At 43.5% G+C, this 26,532-nt stretch overlaps 1 long non-coding RNA gene across 1 annotated transcript in view; it reads right to left on the bottom strand.

Annotated features, from left to right (window-relative positions):
• Nucleotides 1–26,532, bottom strand: part of LOC306799338 — a 139,989-nt gene that overhangs the window by 13,079 nt on the left and 100,378 nt on the right. The window contains exon 2 of the long non-coding RNA XR_013773581.1: nt 13,827–13,913. This is a non-coding gene — a long non-coding RNA (uncharacterized lncRNA). The remainder of the gene's footprint in view (nt 1–13,826; nt 13,914–26,532) is intronic.

Raw genomic sequence — 26,532 nt, 5'->3', positions numbered from 1 at the left:
CAGGTGGATAAAAAAAAATGAATAGAGATAACCCCTCTGTCTTAAGGCAGCTGGATATTTAGCCTATTATGTTTTTTCCTTTAAAGTCTTATCTTTCCAAAGCTCTCTTTTCCCTCTCCTTTTCCTTCCTTTTGTCATATTAAAAGCTCAGTAAGACTCAGGCAGCTGGCAACCTCCAGGTCACTTGGATGCCACTCATGTCTTAAAATTATCTCCTTGATATGAGCAAGATTTTTTTTTTCCTTGGAACAGGATCTGGTCCTTTTCAATCTCATCTGTTAATGCAGACTCTTCCTTCTATTTCAGAGTCTGTAATAACATTAATTGGGCCCAAGCACATGCAGCTAGGTTGGGTATGGCATAGGTGACACTCTGTGGGTGCAGAGAGATATGGAAGGCTGGTGGAGATGTAATGTGCTCATTATTTAAGGCTCACTAATAATCTCAGTAGTTATGTCTTGGTTGCCAGTTTTTAGATTTGTGTGTTGAAACATCTTGAACAAAATGTTAGAGCAATTCTGCAGCATCCTGCTGACTAAATTCAAGGTGCTGCCTCATTTGCCATCTGCCTGCAAGCTCACAGTAGTAATTATAGCAAGTCTCACAAGTGCTGGAACAAGAGATATGTCAAATGCATTTTCCTTCCATTTGAAGGTAATTTTAATTTTCTCAACACATTTGAAACTGCATATGACTATGAGCTGCAGGTGTGAGAGCCACACAGAAGCAGACAGACATGTACACACTCACAAAGCAAGATACCAACTCCTACAGTGTCCAGAAGAGTTTACATACTTATCCTGGGACATTTAAATTAAATGTGGTGCTGGAAAAATTTCCCTTGCTATTACTGCTCCTATCCTTGTGCATAGAATCTTAACATCTCTTATTAGTGTGACAATATTGTAAAGAAAATTTTAAAAAAGCATGCTTGATTTTGCTGTGCATCACTGAAATAGCATGCACTGGAATAGCAACACACATAAAAACTGCTGAAAGTGACAGTTACTTGCGGTTTGTGAAACTTCCATGGGTAATGGTTTATGGACACAGCCATAGTGAGGATAAGCAGGATAAAAATGCAAATTTGGCACTATGTGATGTACGATTTCATTTGGTGCTTGAATTCTGCAGAGAGTTGAGGTCCTGGAACTGACTTTTGTTTGGAAATTGATTAAAGACCCAGTGCATTTGAGCATTGATCACATGGGAGGAGGAGGAATTTTGCATCTGGTATAGCACATGGGAGTGAGGTGGAACCAGGGACCTGCACCACTTCTTCAGGAATCTGCCTCTTCATGTCAGGGTATACAGGGGACCATCTTTCAGAGTTGTGTCTGAAATTCACTTTGAGGCAGTGGAAGAGTAAACATGCAGAAGGAACACTTGTCATTACATACCTTCTATACTCTACCAAGAAAACTGGGGTAGGAAAGAAAAATGAGTAGAAGTTTGCTTTTCCTGGATTTCCTTCTGGGACCTGCTTGGTGTCACCCACTGGAGGAAACAGCATTCAATCCAAATGCACATTCTCCTAAAGGTGGCTGTTGTGACTTTCTGAACTGTTTCCTACTCTGCTTATCCTCATGGGATTGGATAAGGGCTGTGTAGGGAAAGAGCAACTGAAGCTGATGGGCTCAGTAAAGGAGACTTGCACAACATTCAGACCATGAATAGATTTTAAGGAATATAAAGAAGGGTTCCTTAGGAGATTATAAACACCAAGTCCCTCTCAACCTACTTAAATTCATGCACACCTTGAAGTAATGCCTCTACATTTGTACCTGCAGGTTCAAGAGACAGGCATGATCAGCAGCTTTGTGTCTAGGGTTGATATTTTTAGAATCACAGAGTAACCTGAATTTTATGTCAAAGGCAAGAGCAAATTTAAGCTTTTCTCATTATATGCTTTAACTGAAAGCACCATGTTATTGTCATCTTTCTTGTTCAAGATTCTGGGCCAGTGGAATATGCTGTACTTTTCAGACAAGGATTTCTGTAAGCATCTGGACCAATGTTTTCCATGGATTTGTGTTTCATGGTAATTTGTGAGCTCTGAATAACAAAATTTCTGTGACTAGTGTATGTGCCATCTTCTATCCTCCCCTTAATCTATAGCCCCAGTCAGTAAACTCTCAGGTGGCTAATGCAGGTTGAGCTGATCCATTTCCCCAAAATGAAGGAGTCCATCATTCTGTCAGAGATAGCTGTTATTATCAGATAGGGTCAAAAGCTATTGAGGAACATATATAAAATGTGAGCACATAAGTCACGCTTCTATAGGAACTGGCTAAAAGTACATCTATATGAACACTCAACATCTATAGTGATGAACTATTATGTAAGTAGGGTCTTTTCCTTTGTAAGAACATTGCAGATATTTGTTAATAATTTATGGCAGAATTTACAGACAAGTTTGCAGGTCTTCATGTATGCAATCAGCTGTATGCTTATTACATTGTCTGCCTTCACTCCTGCTGACTAAAATGGGAAATTAACAGAACATCCTTTCTCAAGGCTTAAAAACAGAGATTAAAAATAGCCTGAGGCTTAAAGCCTTCCTCACCTGGTAAGACAAACAGGGTCTGTACAAACAGTGATCTAAATGTGGGTGCTGTAACTATAAGTGCTGTATGTGAAAGGTGGAGAGGAAGGCTTGGAGGCCTGTACCTCATGGAAAGTGTGCCAAATTGTACCATGGCAGAATGTGAATATTTGCCATTTGTAAGTAATGAATCACTGCAAACCAGGAAATTGTCACCAAATAAATTATTCAAATTATAAATACAATTGTACCATGGGATAAATGTTGCTAGGATCCAGATTTTTGTGGTGTGGTGATTTAGTTTGTATCAGATGAGACAGAGGAGATATTTTTACTATGAGTGATTGTCCTGGTTTGAAAGGACAGGTGTCTGCCAGTAAGGGCAGAAGTTTCCCTTTGGAATAGTGACTTTGGTTCCACTCCCCCCCCAAGTATTATAATTGTTTGAATCAAGGACTCTGAGGCAGAGATAAGGGGGTGGGAATAACAGCTCTTTTACTAATATATCTAACAGTACAAGCAGAGAACAATAACAGTTAAAATTGCTAACAGAACGAAATAGTTAACTCGGTGTCAGTCCCTTTAGATGCAAGCACGCTGTCTCTGTGCTTAGTCCCAGTCCAGATCTGCTGAAGGGCAGACGGAAACGGAGGCAGGAAGGGGGGGGGGGGGGGAGGGGCGGGAACGGCCACGCGGGTCCCGGGCGGGAACGGGCTGGAGCGGCGGCTCCTCGCTCACCGTGTGTGTCCGGGTGATCAGCTGTGTCCGCAGAGGCAGGAGGCTGGAACGGGGCAGATGCAGGGGCAGGTGATCGCAGAGGGTCTGGCTCTGCTGTGCTCCGCCGCGTGGGGCTGGAGATCCCGCGTGTCCTCCTCCGAGCTCACCGGAAATCCGAGTGCCCTCCCGGAAGCCTCAGAGGCCCCTCCGGGAGCCGTTCCCACCCACCCCCTTTTGTCTGGACTCATCAGATATCCTGGGTGTAGCCCGGCCAGCTCCATTGGCATGATAATGGGAAAAATTATTTCAATTGACACAGTAACAGAAAAAACACTCAACCCCCAACAGTGATTTATGTTATAACATCGTACATCCTCCATGACTATGTTGAATTTGTGTGTTTGTAACTTCTTTTGTCTTTGTTTTCAGAAGCCACTTAGAAATTGTCTGTTGTGCCAATTAAGAGATGGGACTAGATGATGGATTGTTAGGGAAAAAAAAAATCACTGAAAATATCTGGCTTGAAAAATTGCGTAGAAGTGTCTACCACCGGACTTCTCAAAATCATTTTGTGGTCTGTTCTAATAATTTTTCTCAAGTTCCAGAATTTGGTTTCTAAACATCTGGAAGAAATGTTCATCCCCTTCTGATTTTCTATTTTATTTTCCTTCAAAATCATGTTAGGGTTAAACAGTAAAGTTTAGCATCAGAAGTGGGGTTTTTTTGTTTGTTTTTGGTTTTGTTTTTAATCCAATTTTTAACAATAAGGCAATTTAAGACTGTGTATGTAATAATAAAATTTAAGAAGTGTGCATAATGTTGTACCATGCATATTGTTCCAGAAGGGAGGAGGAAAGAATCTGTCTGTACTCTGAGAAAATAGCATGCCACTGGACAGATTCTGAATTGTGATTATTAGCAAATGAAGAATAACTTACAAACCTGGACTTAATCACCAAATATATTATTTAAACTAAAAGTGAATTCAAGAATTCAACATTCTGTCTCTGGACAATTCATTGATAGAAAAGAAAAAAGGATGAAATTAATCAAATAAATAATTAATTGTAAATAATTTCATTCGAATTATAACAAGGTGCTAAAAAATAGATCAGCTTCTCAAAGCATGGCAAAGTTCTGCTATGCACACATATCACCACAAATGCAACTGTCAAGGTATAATCCCTGCTTTAATTGCTTTTGGTTCAGGACAATAGTCGTACAGGAGTGGTAACAAAAGCGTTGACCTACCCCATTTATTGAAAGCTATTTTGTTTGCCTGCTTACATGACAGAGCATCTTGAGCTAGTGCTTCTGCAATGTGAGAAAGATCAGCTTGGCCTTCCCAAATCTTCAAAGCAAAAGCCTGCATATAAATGAAGTTTTATGACCTCCTCTCTCACTGACTGCCAGCTCAGAGGTCTGTGCCTCTCTTTTCTGAAGGGCTAGTTAATAAAAAATGAAAAGTAGGCTTTTTCTGACCCTCTTTTTGACCCTCATGAAGAAGTTCTTGTTGCTGCTCCTGCAGGACATTGGCTGGCAGCAGGCTGCAGAGAGAATCCCTTGCTGGCTGATGAAGGAATCTTGCCAGAAACATTTCTCAGTAACCCACATGCTGCTAAATTTTAGATGGAGTATGAGGGAGAGGCAGCACAGAAATGACCTGTCTATGAAGGCATTTGTTCTGAGGCCTCCAGAACAGTCAATCACCTGGCACTTCAGCTTCCTGAAGTCTTTGGTAGCTGAGAGTGGAGTTTAGCAGGCCATACTAGTGCCACTGTGCTTCTGCCAGTGGGTTGGATCAGATGATCCTTGAGTTCATTCCAACACGATATTCCATTCTGTGATTTACTCGCCCCTCCAATTGAGTGATGAGCAACATTAAAAAGATAGTAACAATGAATAGGCAGTAGCCAGGATTTATTGCCCCCCCCTTTTTCTTTTAAAGCTTTCACTTCTTCTCTATCAGTAGAATGAGGAAGTCTTCTTCCTTGAGATTTTTGATGTATTTTTCAAAGCAAGTCAGGGTTGCATGATACTAATTTGCAAGAACTGTTTTACCTAGCTAAGGACAGATCCAGTGCTGTGCCCTATACTCACAGAAGTCCTAGTCCAGTTGCCATTAAAAGAAGGGCTAGCAGTAGTTGCAGTGGGAAGATGAGAGCATTTTTCATGAAATATTTGTATAGATTTTGAACAAAACAGCTTTTATTGCCTTAATAACTTTTAGGGCAGTTATGGAACTGAGGCAGGAAAGAAATCCTGAGTGCAAAAATAGCTGATGTGAACTGGAGCATCCACCTAACTACAAATGGTACATTTTCTAGAAAGCTAAAAAGTCCCTGTCATGTCAAAATCTGCGTGATAGTTAGAAATCTAACACGTTTAATGGTTCAGTGGGTTCAGTATTTTTGAATATTTGTGCAGCCTCTTGGATTTGTTGCATCATAAGTTCAGGCAAGAGCAGATTGTCTGACCCTGTGACCATGCTGCAAAAGTGTCCAGTTCTTTGGCCATGAGAAATTGTTGAAGATGCTAATTTTATCTGCAGCAAAATAATAAAGCAGAATGCACATTGTGTACAGTACCTGTAAGATGACTGAAAAGTAAGGTGGAAGAGCAAGATGAATATAAAGAGGATTAAAGTTGCCTTTGTGTTACCCATGCCATATCATCTTAGTAAAAATAAAATCATTGGAATAATACTATCTCACAAATGTCCTTTGCATCAGCATTTTGTCCTCTGAAAATATATTAGAAGCAGCTTTTACACTATCCTTGTATATTTTGCAGTGGCAGAAAATTGCTTACCATTAATACACAGTAATTCTTCCTTTTTTTTCTCCTTAAATTTCAGATCCCTAAATGCTACACCATAACCCCCAATATGCTGGTGTTGCTGTGATTTTTCTAATGTTAGCAATTTTGAATGTACTCACAATGTTTTTTGGCTTAGTGATATAAAATCCATCAGTACTGCAGAACAGGAATAAAAAAGAGACCAATACCATGTATTAGTCAGACTCAAAATATGGCAAAATTCAGATTACCCCATGCTGAATACAAATGTGGTAGAAATGTTCAGAAACTGCTATCAAATAGCTTTGAATGTCAAACAGAATTACTTTGGGAGTCTTCTAAGCCCTCTTCTTACAGCACACTGGAACATAAATCTCCGACTTTCATCTGATTACTCCAGAAGGCTATAGCATGTGTTATTAAATATAAAAAAACACGACCAGAGTCTTATTCATTAGCATCACTGAGTACACAAATTCCTTTAGGTCTTTATTTGTTCTCGCTCTGTATCTTTTGAATGGAGCATGATCAGTGAAGTACCTGAAACTCACTGACAGTTATAAATAATTAAATTTTTAAATAAAATCTGTGGGAGGTTTCTCATCTACTCAATTTGAGTGAGCAAAATAAATACATATTTAGTATGTATATAAATACTATTAGTGAATATTAAAAGCTGTGGGTAAAGATATCTTGTTCCTTGTAGATAAGAAATTTTGGTTGACAAATTTCCCTGCAGTACAGGGGAGCTGTAATTAGCTTTGGCAACAAAACTTTGATGTAACTAAGTCACAGAAGTCTACACTAAATAAGTAGTTGCAACACTGTGCACATTTTGCTTTTTTTAACCTGGGAAAATGAAAACAGAGAGTGAAGACAATTGTGCAAAACCATTGATATAAATAGTAATAAGACCTCCAATCCCAGAAAACACCTCAGTTTAAGAAATTATTTATGCCTGTGCCTTAGCTGTACCAAGTTTAAGAATGAGCATGTTAAATACTCTCCTTGCAGACCCTTGAGTCTCATGGCTTGTTTTGGAAAGAGGTTTACCTGATTCATTGTCATGACTTCATTGAAACATGTAGATCAGTATCTTGTACTGGGCAGACACACAGGATATGCCAACCACAGAAGTAAAGGGCAAGTATTTAGTCCTCCTTGCTGGTAAACTCTTCCAGACTCTAGTGGTTTGAAATCCTGTCCTGGTTTGAAAGGACAGGTGTCTGCCAGTAAGGGCAGAAGTTTCCCTTTGGAATAGAGACTTTGGTTCCACTCCCCCCCCAAGTATTATAATTGTTTGAATCAAGGACTCTGAGGCAGAGATAAGGGGGTGGGAATAACAGCTCTTTTACTAATATATCTAACAGTACAAGCAGAGAACAATAACAGTTAAAATTGCTAACAGAACGAAATAGATAACTCTGTGTCAGTCCCTTTAGATGCAAGCACGCTGTCTCTGTGCTTAGTCCACAGCCCGGATCTGCTGAAGGGCAGGCGGAAACAGAGGCAGGAGTGAGGGGGTTGGGGAGGCAGCGGCCATTCCGGTCTCGGTGGGAACGGGCTGGAGCGGCGGCTCCTCGCTCACCGTGTGTGTGATCAGCTGTGTCCGCAGAGGCAGGAGGCTGGAACGGGGCAGATGCAGGGCAGGTGATCGCAGAGGGTCTGGCTCTCCTGTGCTCCGGCTGCGTGGGCTGACAATCCCGCGCGTTCTCCTCCGAGCTCGCTGGAAACCCGAGTGCCCTCCCAGAAGCCTCAGAGGCCCCTCCGGGAGCCGTTCCCACCCACCCCCTTTTTGTCTGGACTCATCAGATATCCTGGGTGTAGCCCAGCCAGCTCCATTGGCATGATAATGGGAAAAATTCTTTCAATTGACACAGTAATAGAAAAAACACTCAACCCCCAACATTATCCACCCCGAATTTTTTCCATGCCAACATGCTACATCATATTGAAACCTTTAAATTATATACATACATGTAGTTATAGGCACAGTATCATAGATAGTTCACCCTAGAACAAGGTCCCCTTGGGGTATGCATCGGGTCTCTCCATCCTTTTGCATCACCCACGAAGTGCAACCTGGTCCTTGAGCGAAAACCACCCCACGAACAGGATTGTCTTTGCTGGAAGCAGAGTTCACCCAGACAGTTTTCCCTAACATGCCTCTCAGGTGTACCACTGGAACCTTATCTCCATCTGCTGCTCCCAAGGGCTCTGACTGGGCAGGGCCTGCTCGGTTAGTGGAACCTCGGGTATTCACTAACCATGTGGCCTTTGGTAGATTGATCTTCCAGTTCTTGAAAGTCCCCCCACCAAGTGCCTTTAAGGTGGTCTTAAGCAGACCATTGCACCATTCGACTTTCCCAGCCGCTGGTGCATGGTAGGGAATATGGCACACCCACTCGATGCCGTGTTCTTTAGCCCAGGTGTTTATAAGGCTATTTTTGAAATGAGTCCCATTGTCTGACTCAATTCTTTCAGGGGTACCATGCCTCCAGAGGACTTGCATTTCCAGGCACAGGATGGTGTTCCGAGCAGTGGCGTGGGGCACAGCGTAGGTCTCCAACCATCCGGTGGTGGCTTCTACCATGGTCAGCACGTAGCGCTTGCCCTGGCGGGTTTGAGGCAGTGTGATATAGTCAATCTGCCAGGCCTTTCCATACTTGTATTTAGACCATCGCCCCCCATACCAGAGGGGCTTCACCTGCTTGGCCTGTTTGATGGCAGCACACTTGTTACAGTAATGAATAACCTGAGAGATGCTGTCCATGGTTAGATCCACCCCTCGGTCTCGTGCCCACTTATAGGTGGCGTGTCTGCCCTGATGGCCTGAGGCATTGTGGGCCCATTGAGCCAGGAACAGTTCTCCCTTGTGTTCCCAATCTAAGTCTATCTTTGAGACCTCTGTCTGTGCAGCCTGATCTACCTGCTTGTTGTGCCTATGTTCTTCATTAGCCCGACTCTTGGGAACATGGGCATCCACATGACGGACTTTCACGGGGAGCTTCTCTACCCGAGTGGCAATGTCTTTCCACTCATCAGCAGCCCAGATTGGTTTTCCTCTACGTTGCCAGTCAGCCTTTTTCCACCTTTCCAGCCAACCCCACAGAGCATTGGCTACCATCCACGAATCAGTGTAAAGGTAGAGCTTTGGCCATTTCTCTCTCTCAGCAATGTCCAAGGCCAGCTGAACAGCTTTGAGTTCAGCAAGTTGACTCGATCCACCTTCTCCTTCGGTAGCTTGTGCAACCTATCGTGTGGGGCTCCATACGGCAGCTTTCCACTTCCGGTTCATCCCCACAATGCGGCAGGAACCGTCGGTGAAAAGGGCGTAGCGTGTTTCATCTGCTGGCAGCTGGTTGTACGGTGGAGCTTCTTCAACCTGGGTCACTTGCTTCTGCTCCTCTTCATCAGCGAGACCAAAATCTTCACCTTCTGGCCAGTTCGTAATTATCTCCAAAATCCCAGGGCGCTTCGAGTTGCCAATACGGGCGCGCTGCGTGATGAGGGCAATCCACTTGCTCCATGTGGCGTCGGTGGCTTGGTGAGTAGAGGGAACCTTTCCTTTGAACATCCACCCCAGCACTGGCAGTTGGGGTGCCAGGAGAAGCTGTGCTTCTGTGCCAATCACCTCTGAGGCAGCTTGAACTCCCTCATAGGCAGCCAAGATTTCCTTCTCTGTGGGAGTGTAATTGGCTTCAGATCCTTTGTAGCTTCTGCTCCAGAATCCCAGGGGTCGGCCTCAGGTCTCACCAGGCACCTTCTGCCAAAGGCTCCAGGACAGACCATGGTTCCCAGCTGCAGAGTAGAGCACATTCTTTACCTCTGGTCCTGTCCTGACTGGGCCACGGGCCACTGCATGAGCGATTTCCTGTTTGATCTGGGCGAAGGCTTGCTGCTGTTCAGGGCCCCAATGGAAATCGTTCTTCTTGCGAGTGACCAGGTAGAGAGGGCTCACAATCTGGCTGTACTCAGGGACGTGCATTCTCCAAAAGCCGATAGCACCTAGAAAAGCTTGTGTCTCCTTCTTGCTTGTTGGTGGAGACATTGCAGTGATCTTATTGATGACCTCAGTGGGGATCTGGCGCCGTCCATCCTGCCACTTCACTCCCAGGAACTGGATCTCTCGGGCAGGTCCTTTGACTTTGCTCTTTTTAATGGCGAAACCGGCTCCCAGCAAAATCTGGATGATCTTCTCTCCTTTCTCAAATACCTCCATTGCTGTGTTACGCCACACAATGATGTCATCGATGTACTGCAAATGTTCTGGAGCCTCACCCTTCTCCAGTGCAGCCTGGATCAGTCCGTGGCAGATGGTGGGGCTGTGCTTCCACCCCTGGGGCAGTCGGTTCCAGGTGTACTGCACGCCCCTCCAGGTGAAAGCAAATTGAGGCCTGCATTCTGCTGCCAAAGGAATGGAGAAGAATGCATTTGCAATGTCAATGGTGGCATACCACCTTGCTGCCTTGGACTCCAGCTCGTACTGGAGTTCCAGCATGTCTGGCACGGCAGCGCTCAGCGGTGGAGTCACTTCATTCAATGCCCGATAGTCCACAGTCAGTCTCCATTCTCCATCAGATTTCTGCATAGGCCAGATAGGACTGTTGAAGGTTGAGTGGCTCTTGCTGACCACCCCTTGGGTCTCTAGATCACGGATCATTTTGTGGATGGGGATCACAGCATCTCGATTTGTCCGGTACTGCTGGCGGTGCACTGTCATGGTGGCAATTGGCACCTGTTGTTCAGTCACTTTCAGGAGTCCTACTGCAGAGGGGTTTTCTGACAGTCCAGGCAAGGTGTTCAACTGCTTAATGCTCTCTGTCTCTACAGTAGCTATTCCAAAAGCCCACCTGAACCCCTTTGGGTCTTTGTAGTAGCCGTTCCTGAGGAAGTCTATGCCTAGAATGCACAGTGCCCCTGGGCCAGTTACAATTGGATGTTTCTGCCACCCCTTCCCTGTCAGGCTAATCTCAGCTTCCAGAAAAGTGAATTCCTGTGATCCCCCCGTCACCCCAACAATGGAAACGGGTACCTTCCCCACATGTTCTGATGCTATCAGGGTGCATTGTGAAACAGTATCAAGTAGCATTTTATGTTTCTGTGGCTTTGATGTGCCAGGCCATCGCACCCACACTATCCAATAAATCCTGTCATCCCATGCCTCTCCCTGGCTAGAGGCAGGGCCCCTCTAGCCCTGGTTATTATTTCTTTCCTGGGCATACATAGTGGAGGTTCCTTCCAGGGGATCTGACAGAACATCCTCCTTGCTGTAATACCCTGCACCTTGCTTGTGGGAGCTTGAGGCTACCTTCATTTTAGTGCGGCTCCCTCGGTTAGCATTTCCCTCCCTGAGCTGACGCACCCGTGCTGCCAGGACAGAAGTGGGTTTCCCATCCCATTTTCCCATGTCTTCCCCATGGTCTCGCAGGAAAAACCACAGGTCAGCTCGTGAGGTGTACCCTCTCTCCCTAGCTGGGGGATGCGAAGCTCTGACTTGGGGGCCTGTGACTCGTACTGGTGCTACGCTGATCTTCCTCACCTCCTCAATTCCCTCCATCATCTCCTCCCTCATATCCCTCATCCTATCTTCGACCTGTTGGAGGTCCCTGGCCACAGCAGAGACATTAGCCTGCATTGGGCCATTCATTATGCTCTGGAAATTTCTGAGTTTGTTGGCAACATAACACACTTTGTCTGGATGGTTATCAGCATTAATCATTGCTATGTAGGTGGCATATTGAGATGGACCCAAGGTTGCCAAGTTCCATAACATCTGCCCTGTGCACTTGACCTTGTCAGGGTCATTGTCATGCTGTCCATCCCTCCCAAAGAGTACCTCTAATACTGCTGTTTCTCTCAGCTGCTGCATCCCTTCCTCAAGGGTCTTCCAGCGCATCCTACGGTGGTGCTCCTGCATTCTCTCTCTGTGTACAAACTTCTCTCTCACACTCATTAAAAGCTGGTCCCAGAGGGAAAGGAGGCCTTGCTCCCTTACGAATATCTGGTCCAAACCTGAATCCTGGGCCAAGGATCCCAAATTCCTGGCCTCAGTTCCATCCAGTTGTACACCTGTTCCCGTAAGGTCCCAGACTTGGAGTAACCAAGTTGTAAAGGGCTCACGGCCCCGCTGAGCAATGTCTTTACGCAGGTTACGGAGACTATCATATGAGAGGGACTTGGTGACAATCTCAGCCTCTGGCTCCCTTGCTGGTTGTGAGGACCCTCCCTGCTGATCCCCATTATGTAAGTGCCTCGTTTTAATCTTAGATTTCCTAGTTTCCACAGGAGCAACTGCTGCTGGCTGTGGCTGCTCCTGTGATCCAGCTGGAACCTGGACAGATACAATATCTACGGGTTCCACTGCAGCACCATCTGACTCTCCCTCTTTAGGGCAGGGGGAGGATTTCTCACCAGCTGGAGAAAAATACTTCTTCATCATCTGGCTATGCTCCTTCTACATCTGACTCTGCTCTTTCAGCATTTGGCCTATATCCTTCACTAGAGCCCCCACCCACTCTGGGTGGCTCATTTCTGCAGTGGTCTGTGGGGCAGCATCAGGCTCTGGGGAAGCATCCCTAGTCCCTGGGGCAGAGGCAGGTTCTGGGGCAGCATCCCTAGTCCCAGGGGCAGGCTCTGTGGCAGCATCTCTAGTCCCTGGGGCAGAGGCAGGTTCTGGGGAAACATCCCTAGTCCCTGGGGCAGAGGCAGGTTCTGGGGCAGCATCCCTAGTCCCAGGGGCAGGCTCTGGGGCAGCATCCCTAGTCCCTGGGGCAGAGGCAGGTTCTGCGGCAACATCCCTAGTCCCTGGGGCAGAGGCAGGTTCTGGGGCAGCATCCCTAGTCCCTGGGGCAGGTATCAGAATTATCGTCCAAGCCAATATTCCCTTGTTTCTGAATGCTAAGTAAAACAGGCCTATCAGCAACACCAGCCACTGTATAATAACAGTGGCAATTAAAGCAGATCTGAAATCCTTGAGAACCAGTGGGGTAGCCTCAAAAAACTGGGTGATGGGTTGGGAGAAAATTTCCCTTGCACTCGTTACCTCACAGTAAGTACCATTACTAAAATAACCCCAGAAACACGCAGTTAGAGTACGATAGCTCCGGATCCATGCAACCGCTTCCCAGAAAAAATTAAAAACCCATGAATTCCTGACATAATCAATCCACCAAACTAATCGGATAATAGCTACAGTACCTTTGGTGAGGGGGCCCAAATTCAAATAAGGGCTTGCAAATGGGAGGGAGATGGCTGTGACCACATGGAACACAAACCAGATTAAACCAGACAACATATTGCCAGTTAAGAGAGCTGTTATTCCTGTCTTAACTCTCAACTCAGTGCCCTCTGTCCCACGTCTGGGCGCCAAAATCTGTCCTGGTTTGAAAGGACAGGTGTCTGCCAGTAAGGGCAGAAGTTTCCCTTTGGAATAGAGACTTTGGTTCCACTCCCCCCCACCAAGTATTATAATTGTTTGAATCAATGACTCTGAGGCAGAGATAAGGGGGTGGGAATAACAGCTCTTTTACTAATATATCTAACAGTACAAGCAGAGAACAATAACAGTTAAAATTGCTAACAGAACGAAATAGTTAACTCGGTGTCAGTCCGTTTAGATGCAAGCACGCTGTTTCTGTGCTTAGTCCACAGCCCGGATCTGCTGAAGGGCAGGCAGAAACGGAGGCAGGAGTGAGGGGGTTGGGGCGGCAGAGGCCACGCCGGTCTCGGTGGGAACGGGCTGGAGCGGCGGCTCCTCGCTCACCGTGTGTGTCCGGGTGATCAGCTGTGTCCGCAGAGGCAGGAGGCTGGAACGGGGCAGATGCAGAGTAGGTGATTGCAGAGGGTCTGGCTCTCCTGTGCTCCGGCTGCGTGGGCTGACGATCCCGCGCGTCCTCCTCCGAGCTCGCCGGAAATCCGAGTGCCCTCCCGGAAGCCTCAGAGGCCCCTCCGGGAGCCGTTCCCACCCACCCCCTTTTTATCTGTACTCATCAGATATCCTGGGTGTAGCCCGGCCAGCTCCATTGGCATGATAATGGGAAAAATTATTTCAATTGACACAGTAATAGAAAAAACACTCAACCCCCAACAGGTTCTCAGCTTGGCATGCTGTCTTGATGTTTAAGAACCTTTGGTGGATTTATTGATTGATTAATTTTTCCCTCCAGAATTTTTTTTCTGAGCAGTTTTTTCCAGATGTGCATTTTCAGCATTCCACAGGTTTGTTAACCAACTCTACAGCTGAGCTCTGCATTCTTGGTTTTCAAGGTACATTGTGAAAGCTTTGTTTGATACCTGCTAGTTCTTGTACTGTAAAAATAAAGAGAATAATTGTTTCTTGTTCTATTTATGCCTTTTGTGATTTTTCCAATGCCTCTGAATCTCCATCTTCATGATCTCTGTTTTTTCAGATTGAGGAATTGCAATGTGTTAGTGTTCCTTGTTTGTAAGCTGTGCAAAAATTTGCACCTGTATTGCATTTTTGTGTCTCTTCTTGATCAACTGATGGTTATTCTGCGATGAGTGAGTGGCTTTAATTGAACACAGGGATTAAGATGTGGGCGTAAATGATAGTTTTGGTTTTGTTCTTTATTTCTTCTTTCCTAATAATTCCTAACATTCTCATTGCTTTTTTTGATACCTACTGAGCACTAAGCTGGCATGTTCATGTTGCTATTGATTATAACTCCAACAACTCTGTCAAGAGTGGTAATAGCTAGTTCAGAGCCCATCCTATGTTCTTTTTTTTTCCTCTTGTACCTTATTTTTCATTGTTGCTTTCACACCTGACATAGAAGGTGGTAGTGACCCCTTTGCTGCTGTTTGTCATTGTGCAAATGAGCCCGGAGTTAAAGTAATCTTGCCCTTGAGGACTGCAATGGAACCATGTCATTTGCCTTGACAGAGGAGCTGTCTACCATTTGGAGTCCCTTTAACTTCTTGGCTAAACCAATAGTTTTAATGACTTGTGGCATAAAAGATAATTGAATGCAACATGGAAGAAACTGGTCTGTGTGATGGAAAAATGGGGAAAATATCCTGGTAGATCACATATTGCCCCATGATTCTCACCAGGAAAGATGTGATCCCTGTTTTGGTTGCAAAGTCCATAGTGTAATGTTGCTGACCGCTCATTTTACACCTGTATGGGCTGCAGCTTTATTATCAGCTGATGCTGTGGAAGCAAATGGCTTGAACTTTAGCTTCAGGGTCAAACTTTGCAGTTGGAATGCACCCTCTTAAACAAGTCTTCAGGGCATATTTTTTTTCTTGACATGCATTCCTAAAGGTCCCTCTTAAAGATCTACCCCTTAAAGACCTACCCCTTAAAGACCTACCTCTGTGTGGATGTCTTACCTAGTCTGATTTTGTTATAGTAAAGGTGTATTTTATGTACTGTTTTGCACATGGATTCTTTCTCGAGGAAGTTTATTTTTGGTTTAACATAGTCCGTTACATCTGCATCTTTGTTGAGGATGTGACTGTGGCTATAACAACATAATAAGCCATTGATTCTATTGATTGGTTAAATAAATATCAGTAATGGGCTTTTTCCACAAATACTTTTTCTGTGGAAAAATAGTCCAGGAGTGAGAAATTATCTAGTCTCAGCAAAGGATACTGTTATTATTCCCAGCTCTGTAGAAACACAATATTTTTTCAACACTCTTTTTATGTTTGCAAATAAGTATTAGTATGAAAAGAAAAAATAGTAGCATCCAGACACAGGCCTGTCTAAAGCATCTTCAGTCTAAAGATGCTACTGATTCATTTATTTCAGTTTATTTGTACTCAGAACACAGGTTCTGTTTGTGGAAAAAGACAAAATCAGCACTTTTCCCTCCAACCAAGACTTATGTGTATGTTGCAATTAGGGGAACAGGTTGTCTCAAATTTTAGAAAATTTTAAATTTAAAGTTGCAATTGTGCATACACCGCTGCAATATCTGACATCTTTTTAAACATACATATACTTGTTTCGACACTGTGACAGTAGCAAATATTTTTAAAAAACAGATCAGTGCAATAAAATTACCTTAATTCTGATTTGCCAGATACAGAGATTTTGAAATCAAGGATTTTCTGATTTATTTGCAGACCATTTTCTCTAGTCCATACTAGTATCTTCTGAAACTGGTGGTATTTCTGTAAGGTGAAAATTTTATTCACTAACCTTCTCAGCCCCTTTTCCCTTACTCCTCCCTGTGGGAGTCCAGGGTTTTTTCCTGGCTCCTTTGGGGGTGCAAAAACCCCCCTGGCAGACCCCTCAGAGACCCCTGAGTGCTGCCCAGGAGCTGCAGGGGCTGGATTTGGCTCCTTGGGAGAATCTGCCCATATTGAGAGAAGAGACACAGAAAATAATGATGAGTAGAGTGTAAATTAGAATGTTAGAACGTAGATAAATAGGTTTTCTTGAATGTTTATGATAAGGGACACGTGGCCAACATGGAGAATTTGGGGGGTGGACACCTTTTCCTCCTTCTTCTCCATGTCATCCATGTTGGGTGACACGTTGGCCTCTTGGATTGGATGGGGTCAGGGCTGGACCATTTAATAAAATTGTATTGTATTGGTAAAATTTTGTAAACATGTAATACGTAGTACTAACTATATAAGATAAGCCCTGCCTTCACCAGGCAGATTCCACCATGGATGCCAGGCTGAGCAGACCGCTGCTGGCCAGGCAAAGGTCCCAAAGATAAGAGATAATAAACAGTCCTTGGAAAAAGAGGAAAACCGTCTCCGGCAGTCTCTCTTCGGTGGCTTTGGGGAAAACCAGGGTTTGAACTACCCTTCGTGTCCCTCTGAAGTGATCTCAGGGCAGAGGAGGAACCCCAGACTGGGACACCTGGCGTCCCTGGCTGAGCATTGACATCTGGCATCCCTCTGGCTGGGCAGTGACATCTGACGTCTCTGGATGCATCGCAGCCCACAAAGGTGGGTGCGGACCCCAAGAAGGGCAAGGTCAAGAAGATGCACAGAGATGGAGGAGACCGCCCCAGGCAGAGACATTTGGCACGGACCCTGGTGGATCCTTGTAGCCTGCAAAGGCAGGTACAGACCCCCAAAAGACCGAGCTTCAGAAGAGGCAAGCTGTTGAAAAGGACTGTGGAGGAGATTTATGGCCCTCTGCCAAGAAAAGCCGAGTTCCAGATGCAAGTCGGAGAGGAGGTGTCCTGGGAAGCCTCACTCCTGTGCACTGCTGGTCGGTATCAGGAACCTCCGAATCGATTTTGGACGAATTGCTTTTTGGGTAAGATGGTTCAGAATCAGACACATCATAGGATTCCCACCTAGCCATGAGCAGGGGGTGGGAGGTTTATGGCTGCCTTGCTATCAGCAGGCGGAGAAAGCAATTAAAGTTCCTCAGAGACTGGGGAAGGATTCTCACCTAGCTATGAGCTGGGGGAGGGAAGTTTATGACTGCCTTGCCAGCAGCAGGTGGTTCAGCAAGGGCCTTGCCATCAGCAAGGCCAGGGAAAAAATTAAGTTAGAAATATTTCCAAGTGAGTTACAGGACATACGTTTTTACTATTTCACCCCTTCAGAAACCCTGACCCCAGAAGGCGAGAAGGTGCTACAGGTGACTCCCTGAGTGTGGGGGACAGAGGGGAGGGGGACGGGACCATGAAAAAATGCAGACTCAGTGCCGCAGGGATGTCCAGGGAGAGGCAACCTGCGGGGACTGGGACGCAGAAGGACAGGACCATGTGGGCGGCTCTCAGCCCAAAAGGGGGAGGGAGCGACAGCCTTCACACTGACCGGGACAAAAACAGGAAAAAAGCGCGGATTCGGTGCATTTAGCTGCAAGGGATGTCCAGGGAGGGGCAACCTGCGGCGGTGACCGGGATGCAGGAAAGCAAGAATTGCGAAAAGACACAGAAAGACCTGTCTCCAGCTGTCAGAAATGCTGGGGGAGGAGATGAATGCACTGTTTCAGGAAACCTGAGTTGTCCACATTAGAACTGGCAGATTCTAATGGGGAGAGAAATTTATGCTTTTTAAGTCAAAGGTGAAAAAATTACCAACTTTTAAGCAATTGCAGGCAGCTGCCCAGACACAGCCGGACAGAGCAAACCCGTCCACAGCAGCGTGAAGTCACAGCCCAGGCTCACCGAGAGAGGGGGGGGAGGCACAGCCACCCTGCTCCCAGAGGCTCCAGCAGCACCCCCGCTGCTCCCCCTGTGCCTGCACAGACCCAGTGCTGCAGTCGGGAGGGGGAATGGGCGGTGGAGAGATGCCAAGAGCTGCTTTTTATCTATACTGTGGAAAACAAACAGAACAAGGGAACAGGACAAGAGAGTCAGTTTTATTTTCAGTTCTTGTATGTTGAACTAAAGGTGTTTGTTTTTGCATTGTTGTAAAAAAAACCAAAAAAACAAACAAACAAACAAAAAAGTTGAAACTTTAAGAATGGTGAAGGTATTTTAATAGTATTAGGTATTTTAATAATTGAAGGCATAATAAGGTATTTTGTATTTTATTTGAATATATATCATCTATATTTAGTAATTTGTTATTGCTCAGATATGAGTGGACATTTATTTAAATGTCAACATTGAGTTTTAATGTTCCTATAGTTAATTGTTTTAGAGAAGCCAGTTTATAAGTATTTGCAATATTGTCAATATAAATCAATAGATTTTGAGTTGGATTTTAAAATTTAAATTTAGTTTCTGTATTTAATTTTAAAAGCACTGTAATAAGATTGTATGAATTCTATATCACAGAACAATTTTGTTTTCTGTTTCATTGTTTCATTTGAAATCTTTCAACATTTTAAGTAAGTTTTGGAAAGCCTCCAGATGTGTCCTTGAATCAAATGTATGAAGATAATCAGTTAAATTGTGAACTTAATGTTTCTTTGTTTTCCTTTTATTAATTCTCTCTTTTATTTTGGCAGGTCTTTTGTGACCTGGCAGTGTGCTATCTTATGGTTTTGAATATTTTGCAGAATTCCAGAAAATTATTTGAGCTTCATTCTCAGAAAAAATTTTAATGTTATGGTTTTCCTGAGTTGCTATCATAGAAGCACTGCAGTGTCTTGCCATGTTCAAAGTATCTTACCCTAAATAAGAATTTTAGAGAAAATGAGTTGCTAGAGGAGTTTGATTTCTTTTTGAAATGTTTAATTGTAACTTTGTTGTTAAGAGTTGTGGTTTTTTTCTTTACTAAGAAGATGTCAGGGAGTTCTCTTCCAACTAGAGTTTAGGCTCTGGCCAAGCCTTGATTCTAACTGAAAGAGAAATTGTGTAAACTCAGGTGTTTTCTGCATCAAAATAATATTCCAATCATTTGGATTGGCAATTTGACTTATCAATATAACAGCTGATGCTGACTTTGAAGTGAATTTGGTGTTCATTTTCCGGAGATGACCATCTAATTCCTCATTGAATCAGGGTTTGTCAGCTGTCTGCAGACCCTGAGGTGATGACACAGTTTTTTTAAATTGATAATCATCTAATCTTGTAAATGTATGCCTGTTGTTTAAAGTACTGTTAATTATTGTATTGTGTTTACTTGCAGAAGATTGTAAACTTTGGGTTTGTTTTTTTTGTTAGATAATAGTTGAAATAATAGTTGAGGGAAAATTTTCCAGTTTTGATCAAAAATTTAGAGACAGAGAAAGTTGAAAAGCTTACAAAGTAAGCATTTGGGGGAAGGGTTCTGTTTGTGTCTCCACAGAGAGAGGACGGAGATGTTTGAAGCCTGCAGCAAGATTGAAACACCACAACATATAGCTTCAGTTGTCAAGGAGCAAATGACAGAAGTTCTTCAAGAACAACATGAAAAGGTTTTTGCAAATTTCAAGAAGAAAAAGAATCCATCTAAAGGACAATGCTACGACTGTGGGGTTTTTGGACATTTTAGGAAAAATTGTCCTCAATCCACAAAGACTTCCAAGCTACCAGAACTTTGCCCTAGATGTCGCAGAAGAAGACATCTGGCAAGTGAATGTTATTCTCTGATGGACGTGGACAGAAAACCATTGCCACTGCCAAAAAACACGAAGAAAAGTGCAGGACCATCTTGTGCTACGACAGAAATGATGGCAGTGCAACAAGAAACAGCAACAACATCGGCACAGACAATACAGTTGGGGAACGTCAATCTGACTGCCTCAGCAGGGCGTTAGGGGACATCCCCTGTGACAGGGATTTGCTGCCCAGGAACGCAGTACATCCTGTCAGCTTCAAATGTGACTTGTTTTTTTGAATGAAGAATCTGCATCTATATGTACAGGATTCAAAGCACCGTGCCGAAAGAGACAAGATTTTTTGATAATAGGCAGAGACCGGTGCAGCATTTTTGGACTGACAATATATCCTACTGTTGTTTCAACAGACTGCTTCGAAGAGCTGACAATTTTAGTAAGGGCTCTTCGACCCTCATTGACAATTTCACAAAATACTCAACTGGCAAAAGCGATAGCTCTGCTCATCACATCCATTGGAGCATCAAGCAATGCTGGCGATGGGCGAAGGGCATCCACACTACAATGACCATGTCGAAGTACACGCATTATGGTTGAAGTACATAACCCGTGAACAGCCAACTATTACTTGGGACTTGATATACAATAACAGGAAAATAACCATCACAGGGATGGTGAACACCGGACATGACACTGATTTCATATATTTTCTGACCTCGAGAATGGAACTTGATTGTATCTTTGGACCAAATCACAGGCATTGGAGGAAGTTCTGTATGCCTCCAAAGCAAAAATTCAGTAACATTCACAGGACCCGGACAGAAGACAGCTATTACTCATGTAAAAACCCTTCACTGTATGGGGAAGAGATCTCCTTTCACTGTGGAACATGTACCTGACAATGGATTTTTAGTAAGACTTGCTGTGGCACTCGCCACTCCACACCGATACGTGGACTCTTTACCATTCCATTTAGCAGTGTTGGGAGAAGAAACACAGCTATATGGTTTGATTTTTCAGTGGGACGAACACAAAAAAGACCCTCTTTTAATTATAGAATGGGTTTTCCTATCTTACAGATCTCCAAGGACAATTCTTACAGACTTAGAAATGACAGTACAAGTGATAATAAAGGGAAGAACAAGGTTGATGACAATGATGGGCGAGGACTTTTCAATGAACAATGCAGCAAGGGCCACAGATTTCTACAATACCAATGAATCAAAAAATGGATGAGGCAGCAGCTTGGCCTCAATCTCAACAAGTAACACCTTTGAACAGACAAATTCCTACAGAGACACACAGACCTGCAACGGCAGCTCAAGATACTTTAGTTGATTGGACAAATATTCGAATGGACTTGACAAGAAGCAGAGAATGTCCTGCAATTGGAACTGGTGAAATAGCCATGCCAGTGAATTATGACCCACAAGGACAAAACCAAAGATGGCAAAAATTAAATCATGATTTAGTTAAAAATTTTATTAAGGCAATTAGAGATTATGGACTGAGATCTTCCTATTTTAAACAGTTTTTAAAAGGTATTCTCAATGAATATGATTTGACTTCATGTGACATGAAATCTCTTGTGTCATTGATACTGACACACAAGGACTTCTGTGGGAGTGCAGATGGAGAAGAGCTTTGAAGGAGCTGCAAAAGAAATACCAAGGTGGTGCTCATGCTAACCTCACCGTGGCAGAATTAGCAGGAGACCCACCTCACAATGATCCAGTACAACAAGCCGCCAAGATTCCAAGGGGAGTGTTGGCAGACGTCAAGGAAAAAGGATGTGAACTTCTCTTCAAACAAGATTTAAAAGATTTAAGGATTGACAGTGAAAAATGATTGCTTATATGCTGTTGTATCTTATTTTTTGTCAACTGTATTAGGTGAAAAAGAGGATTTACCAGTGATGCAGCCAAGGGGAGTGTTTGGGAAAATTTAGCATGGACAGTGGGGTTGGAAACACTTTGTTTGAGGCATCCCAGGCAAAAAAGCCATTTTCAACATGTCTGGTGGGATTGACAGTGAAAGAATGGTCCATTCCGGAGGGCATCCCTTCATGGGTGATGTGAGTTGTGACAACTCCTGTGAATGGATGGCATGTGTGGGTTCAATTTCTCCCTGTGGCTGTTTTCAAACCAAAAGAATTAGAAATTTTTGATTCAACAATGGATTTTGGAATTGTATGTGATGTTTTAGGGGTGAAAAAGAACCAAACAATGGATGTTACTCCAAATTAGAATGTATATAGCAATTATATTGTAGTCTCATACAAACCATCCTTCCGAGTTCTAGCACAGTTATTGTGCCTGGATGGTCTGTTTGACCTTTTTGATCTTTTACCTTTGTAAAAAGAAATTTTCAAAGTAAGTTTTTATATATTAGTGGAGCTTGTTACTATTCTCATTGCTTTGCCATGCATCATCCCATGCACTCGGCGCACCTTGAACAAAGCTGTGAAAAGGGCTCTGGACAAAACCATGAAGGAAGTCTTTTTGGTGCAAACAGAGGGGGGAGATGTGGGAGTCCAGGGTTTTTTCCTGGCTCCTTTGGGGGTGCAAAAACCCCCCTGGCAGACCCCTCAGAGACCCCTGAGTGCTGCCCAGGAGCTGCAGGGGCTGGATTTGGCTCCTTGGGAGAATCTGCCCATATTGAGAGAAGAGACACAGAAAATAATGATGAGTAGAGTGTAAATTAGAATGTTAGAACGTAGATAAATAGGTTTTCTTGAATGTTTATGATAAGGGACACGTGGCCAACATGGAGAATTTGGGGGGTGGACACCTTTTCCTCCTTCTTCTCCATGTCTTCCATGTTGGGTGACACGTTGGCCTCTTGGATTGGATGGGGTCAGGGCTGGACCATTTAATAAAATTGTATTGTATTGGTAAAATTTTGTAAACATGTAATACGTAGTACTAACTATATAAGATAAGCCCTGCCTTCACCAGGCAGATTCCACCATGGATGCCAGGCTGAGCAGACCGCTGCTGGCCAGGCAAAAGGTCCCAGAGATAAGAGATAATAAACAGTCCTTGGAAAAAGAGAAAACCGTCTCCGGCAGTCTCTCTTCGGTGGCTTTGGGGAAAACCAGGGTTTGAACTACCCTTCGTGTCCCTCTGAAGTGATCTCAGGGCAGAGGAGGAACCCCAGACTGGGACACCCCCCACTTCAGGCCTTTCAAAGTTAGGACTTCATTGTTCCCTGCTATTTATTTACTGATTAGTGAAGAATATTTGGTCTCAAGAAGCTGTACATTCCAAAATGCAAGATGACCTTTATCTTAGTGTCTGAGCCTGTATAAACATGCTATAAAGCCCTGACGTGCCTATTCCTTTCCAAGCATGCTAGATGTGCTTCCACATGGTACAGCTTAGATCCCATTAAGTCACTCCATGGGCCAAATGATTTTCCAGTCCTTACAGCAACTTTTGTCCTGAAGGGCATACACAATGTCATGCAAAACCATAAAATAGAAGAGGATTTTCCACAGCTAACCCAACTATGTTATGACTATAAGATGCAGCCTTTCCTATGTATTTTCTATATAAACTTGTCTGGTTTATATCATGCTTCCTGTGCTATTAATGAGCTATAATCTGATAGTGTTATCTATAAAATACTGAATTATTAATAATTCAATAATTATGAATAATAATTATTAATAGTAATTTCAATTTTTACCTTTCAATTTTTGCCTCTCCAAATTCCTGGATTGCTTATTTCTCCTGATTTTGCTTGGCGATTTCAGGAATTACATCAAAAATGTGCTGATTCCTCATAGTTGTGATGAAAAGATGATTTTTTTCTCTTTATAATCTTTAGCATTTTGCACTGTTCCTGTAGTCATGAACATCTCATGTGTAGTTCTCCCTGCTTATGGATCTTTTTTCTCTTTAAAAAATATTCTCTCTCTTACTAGAATCTGTTTTGAACAGCAAGAAAGACCTGAATAATATCATGGCAAGAGACAAAGGCAAGCAGAGAAATGTCAGAGATAAGTACAGTTCTGGAAGAGTTCTAGAAGCAAAGTTAGGAGTCAAGGTCATTTGTGATGTAAGGGGGAAAATATGTTTTCTTACACAAGTTTGGCATTATATGATTATTTGAGGATAATTCTGCTCAGGACTTGAGTCTTGGATTGTTTTTCACTTGTCTTGTAGTATTCTGCAGCATCTTGGTGCTCCAGAGCTCTGGCCATGTCTTAAAGGAGAGTTTCATGAGGTATAGATTTTTTGTGTCTGTAGTTCAGACATTGGGATGTTTGAGTCTTTTTGAACTGTGTGGATGGAAACAGTTAATCTTTCCAAACTGCATAATGCTCTTTCCCTCTGCTTTGTTTGGTTTGCAAGTCCTTTGAGGACAGTCTACATGTGTTTGTGTATCAAGTTGTACAGAGGGCTGTAGTGTCAGCTGGGTTCCTACTTCAGCAATTCATGATCAATCTCACTGTTTCTTCAGAAAAATGATGAATACTCAGTCCCCTGAAAATGTACTATCAAACTGGCACCTTATAACAGATGTGAATCTCATTACTAAATTATTACAACTATATATTGTGGTTATAAAAAAATAGGGTTTCTAGTTTACATTATTTTGTGACAGACCTGAGACAAAATTGCCTACTTCTAGGGATTTTTTCAAACCACTGTGTTTGCTGACTCCTGAAAAGGAAAGCAGGAGAGGTGTGTTTAAGAAGCTGTTTTACATGTGGCTGCAGTTTGCTGCATCTGTTCTTCTGTTTTCTGCAGCCTCCACTCCTGCTGGCCTGTTTCTTCCAATGATCTGATGGTATAGCATTTTCATGGGAATTGTGTCCTATGGATGCAGTAGCTAAGGTGACTAAGGTGACAGTTGTGGTAGTTCCGTGTGGCCAGGTGCCATCAGGTCATAATATAGAGGATATAGAAGGATGTTTGCTTAAATATACTTACCAAGGATTTGATAAATATAAACTTTTCTTTCTCTGTTCAGCACTGGTGAGCCCACACCTGGAGAAGGGTCTGTTCCTGGGCTCTGTGGTGCAAGAGAGACATGGTCACACTAGAATAAGGTCAGTGAAAGACCATAGAGATGATTAAGGCATTGGGGCATCCCTCATACATGAAGAAAATGGGGGAGCTTGGGTTGTTGAATCTTGGAAGACAAGATTGAGGGGGATGTCTTCAGTGTGTGTATTAATACTTGAGTGGGGAGTAAGGGAGAACCAGACTATCCCAATAGTACCTTATGACAGGACAAGAGATAATGGGAACAGGTTGAGTTACAAGAGATTTCATGTAAGCATAACTTTTTCTGGGAGCACTGCCACAGGTTACTCAGAGAAGTTGTGGAGTCTCCATCCCTGAAGGTATTCAAAACCAGACTAGACATGGTCCTGGTCTTCTTGCTGTAGCTGGCCTTGATTGAAAAAGGGGATTGGACTAGATGATCATCATCAGAGGTACCTTCACCCCTTACTCATGAAGAGATTCTGCTCTTCATATTGACTTTAAGTTATCATAAAATCAGAGAATATATTGAGCTGGAAGGCATCCTCAAGGATCATTGAGTATAATTCCTGATCCTGCCCCCAAGTAACACCATGTACCTGAGAGGGTTGTCCAAATACTTCTTGAAGTCTGTCAAGTCTGGGGCTGTGATGAATTCCCTGGAGACCCTGTTTCAGTGCCCAACCACTCTCTGCGGGAAGCACCTTTTCCTGATACACAACCTAAACCTCCCCTTTGTCCTGTTCCCTCAGGTCCTGTCACTGGTCACGAGAGTGAGGAGGTCAGTACCTGCTCCTTCACTTCCCCTCACAAGGCAATTGTAGTCATCTACCAGATCTCCCCTCAGCCTCCTCTAGGCTGAACAGAACATGTGGCCTCAGCTGCTCCTCATATGGCTTCTTCTCAAGGCCCTTCACCATCCTCATGGCCCTCCTCTGGATGGCCTCTAATAGCCTAGTGTCTATTTTTATAACATGGTACCCAAAACTGCACACAGTTGTCCTTAAATGGCTCATTAAATGAAAGCTGGCTTTTAATAAATGAATTTTTATAAAAGGAAAATAGAACTCTGTGTTACTTCCAATGGTTATAGCATGTTGCCAACTGAAAGGCTTAATTCTAGTGAGTATGATTTTTTTTGCTGCTCTAACTTTCATCCTTTTTCTGAGGACTTACTTTTCACTCTTTAATTCTTTTGACAAATTAGGGAAGGCTTTTAGTAGAAGACAAAAATTCTTTTCTCTGCTCTAGAGGAAGAATCCTGGGCCCAAGTCCTCATAAATTTTGTCTGATGATACCCAGATATATGTTTAAGGCTATTACAAAGGATAATTCAAATAGCAGAATTGTTCAGAAACTGAGTAATAGAGCACATTTTACTCTTGTGCTCCAAGTAAATTTCTCCCAGGAGAGAGGAAAGAGTTAAATTCCTGCCACAGGTTCATTTTATTCTTTTAGCTCAAAATTTATCAGCCCTATTTCAGTTATATCAGTCTTTCTTAAAATGGTCACCTCCATAAAGCCAAATATTCAGCTTT

Source organism: Erithacus rubecula (assembly GCF_903797595.1).
Source record: "Erithacus rubecula genome assembly, chromosome: 3".
NCBI classification, from domain to species: domain Eukaryota; kingdom Metazoa; phylum Chordata; class Aves; order Passeriformes; family Muscicapidae; genus Erithacus; species Erithacus rubecula.
Note: the sequence above shows the minus strand (reverse complement) of the source record. Positions and strands in the feature narration are given on the sequence as shown.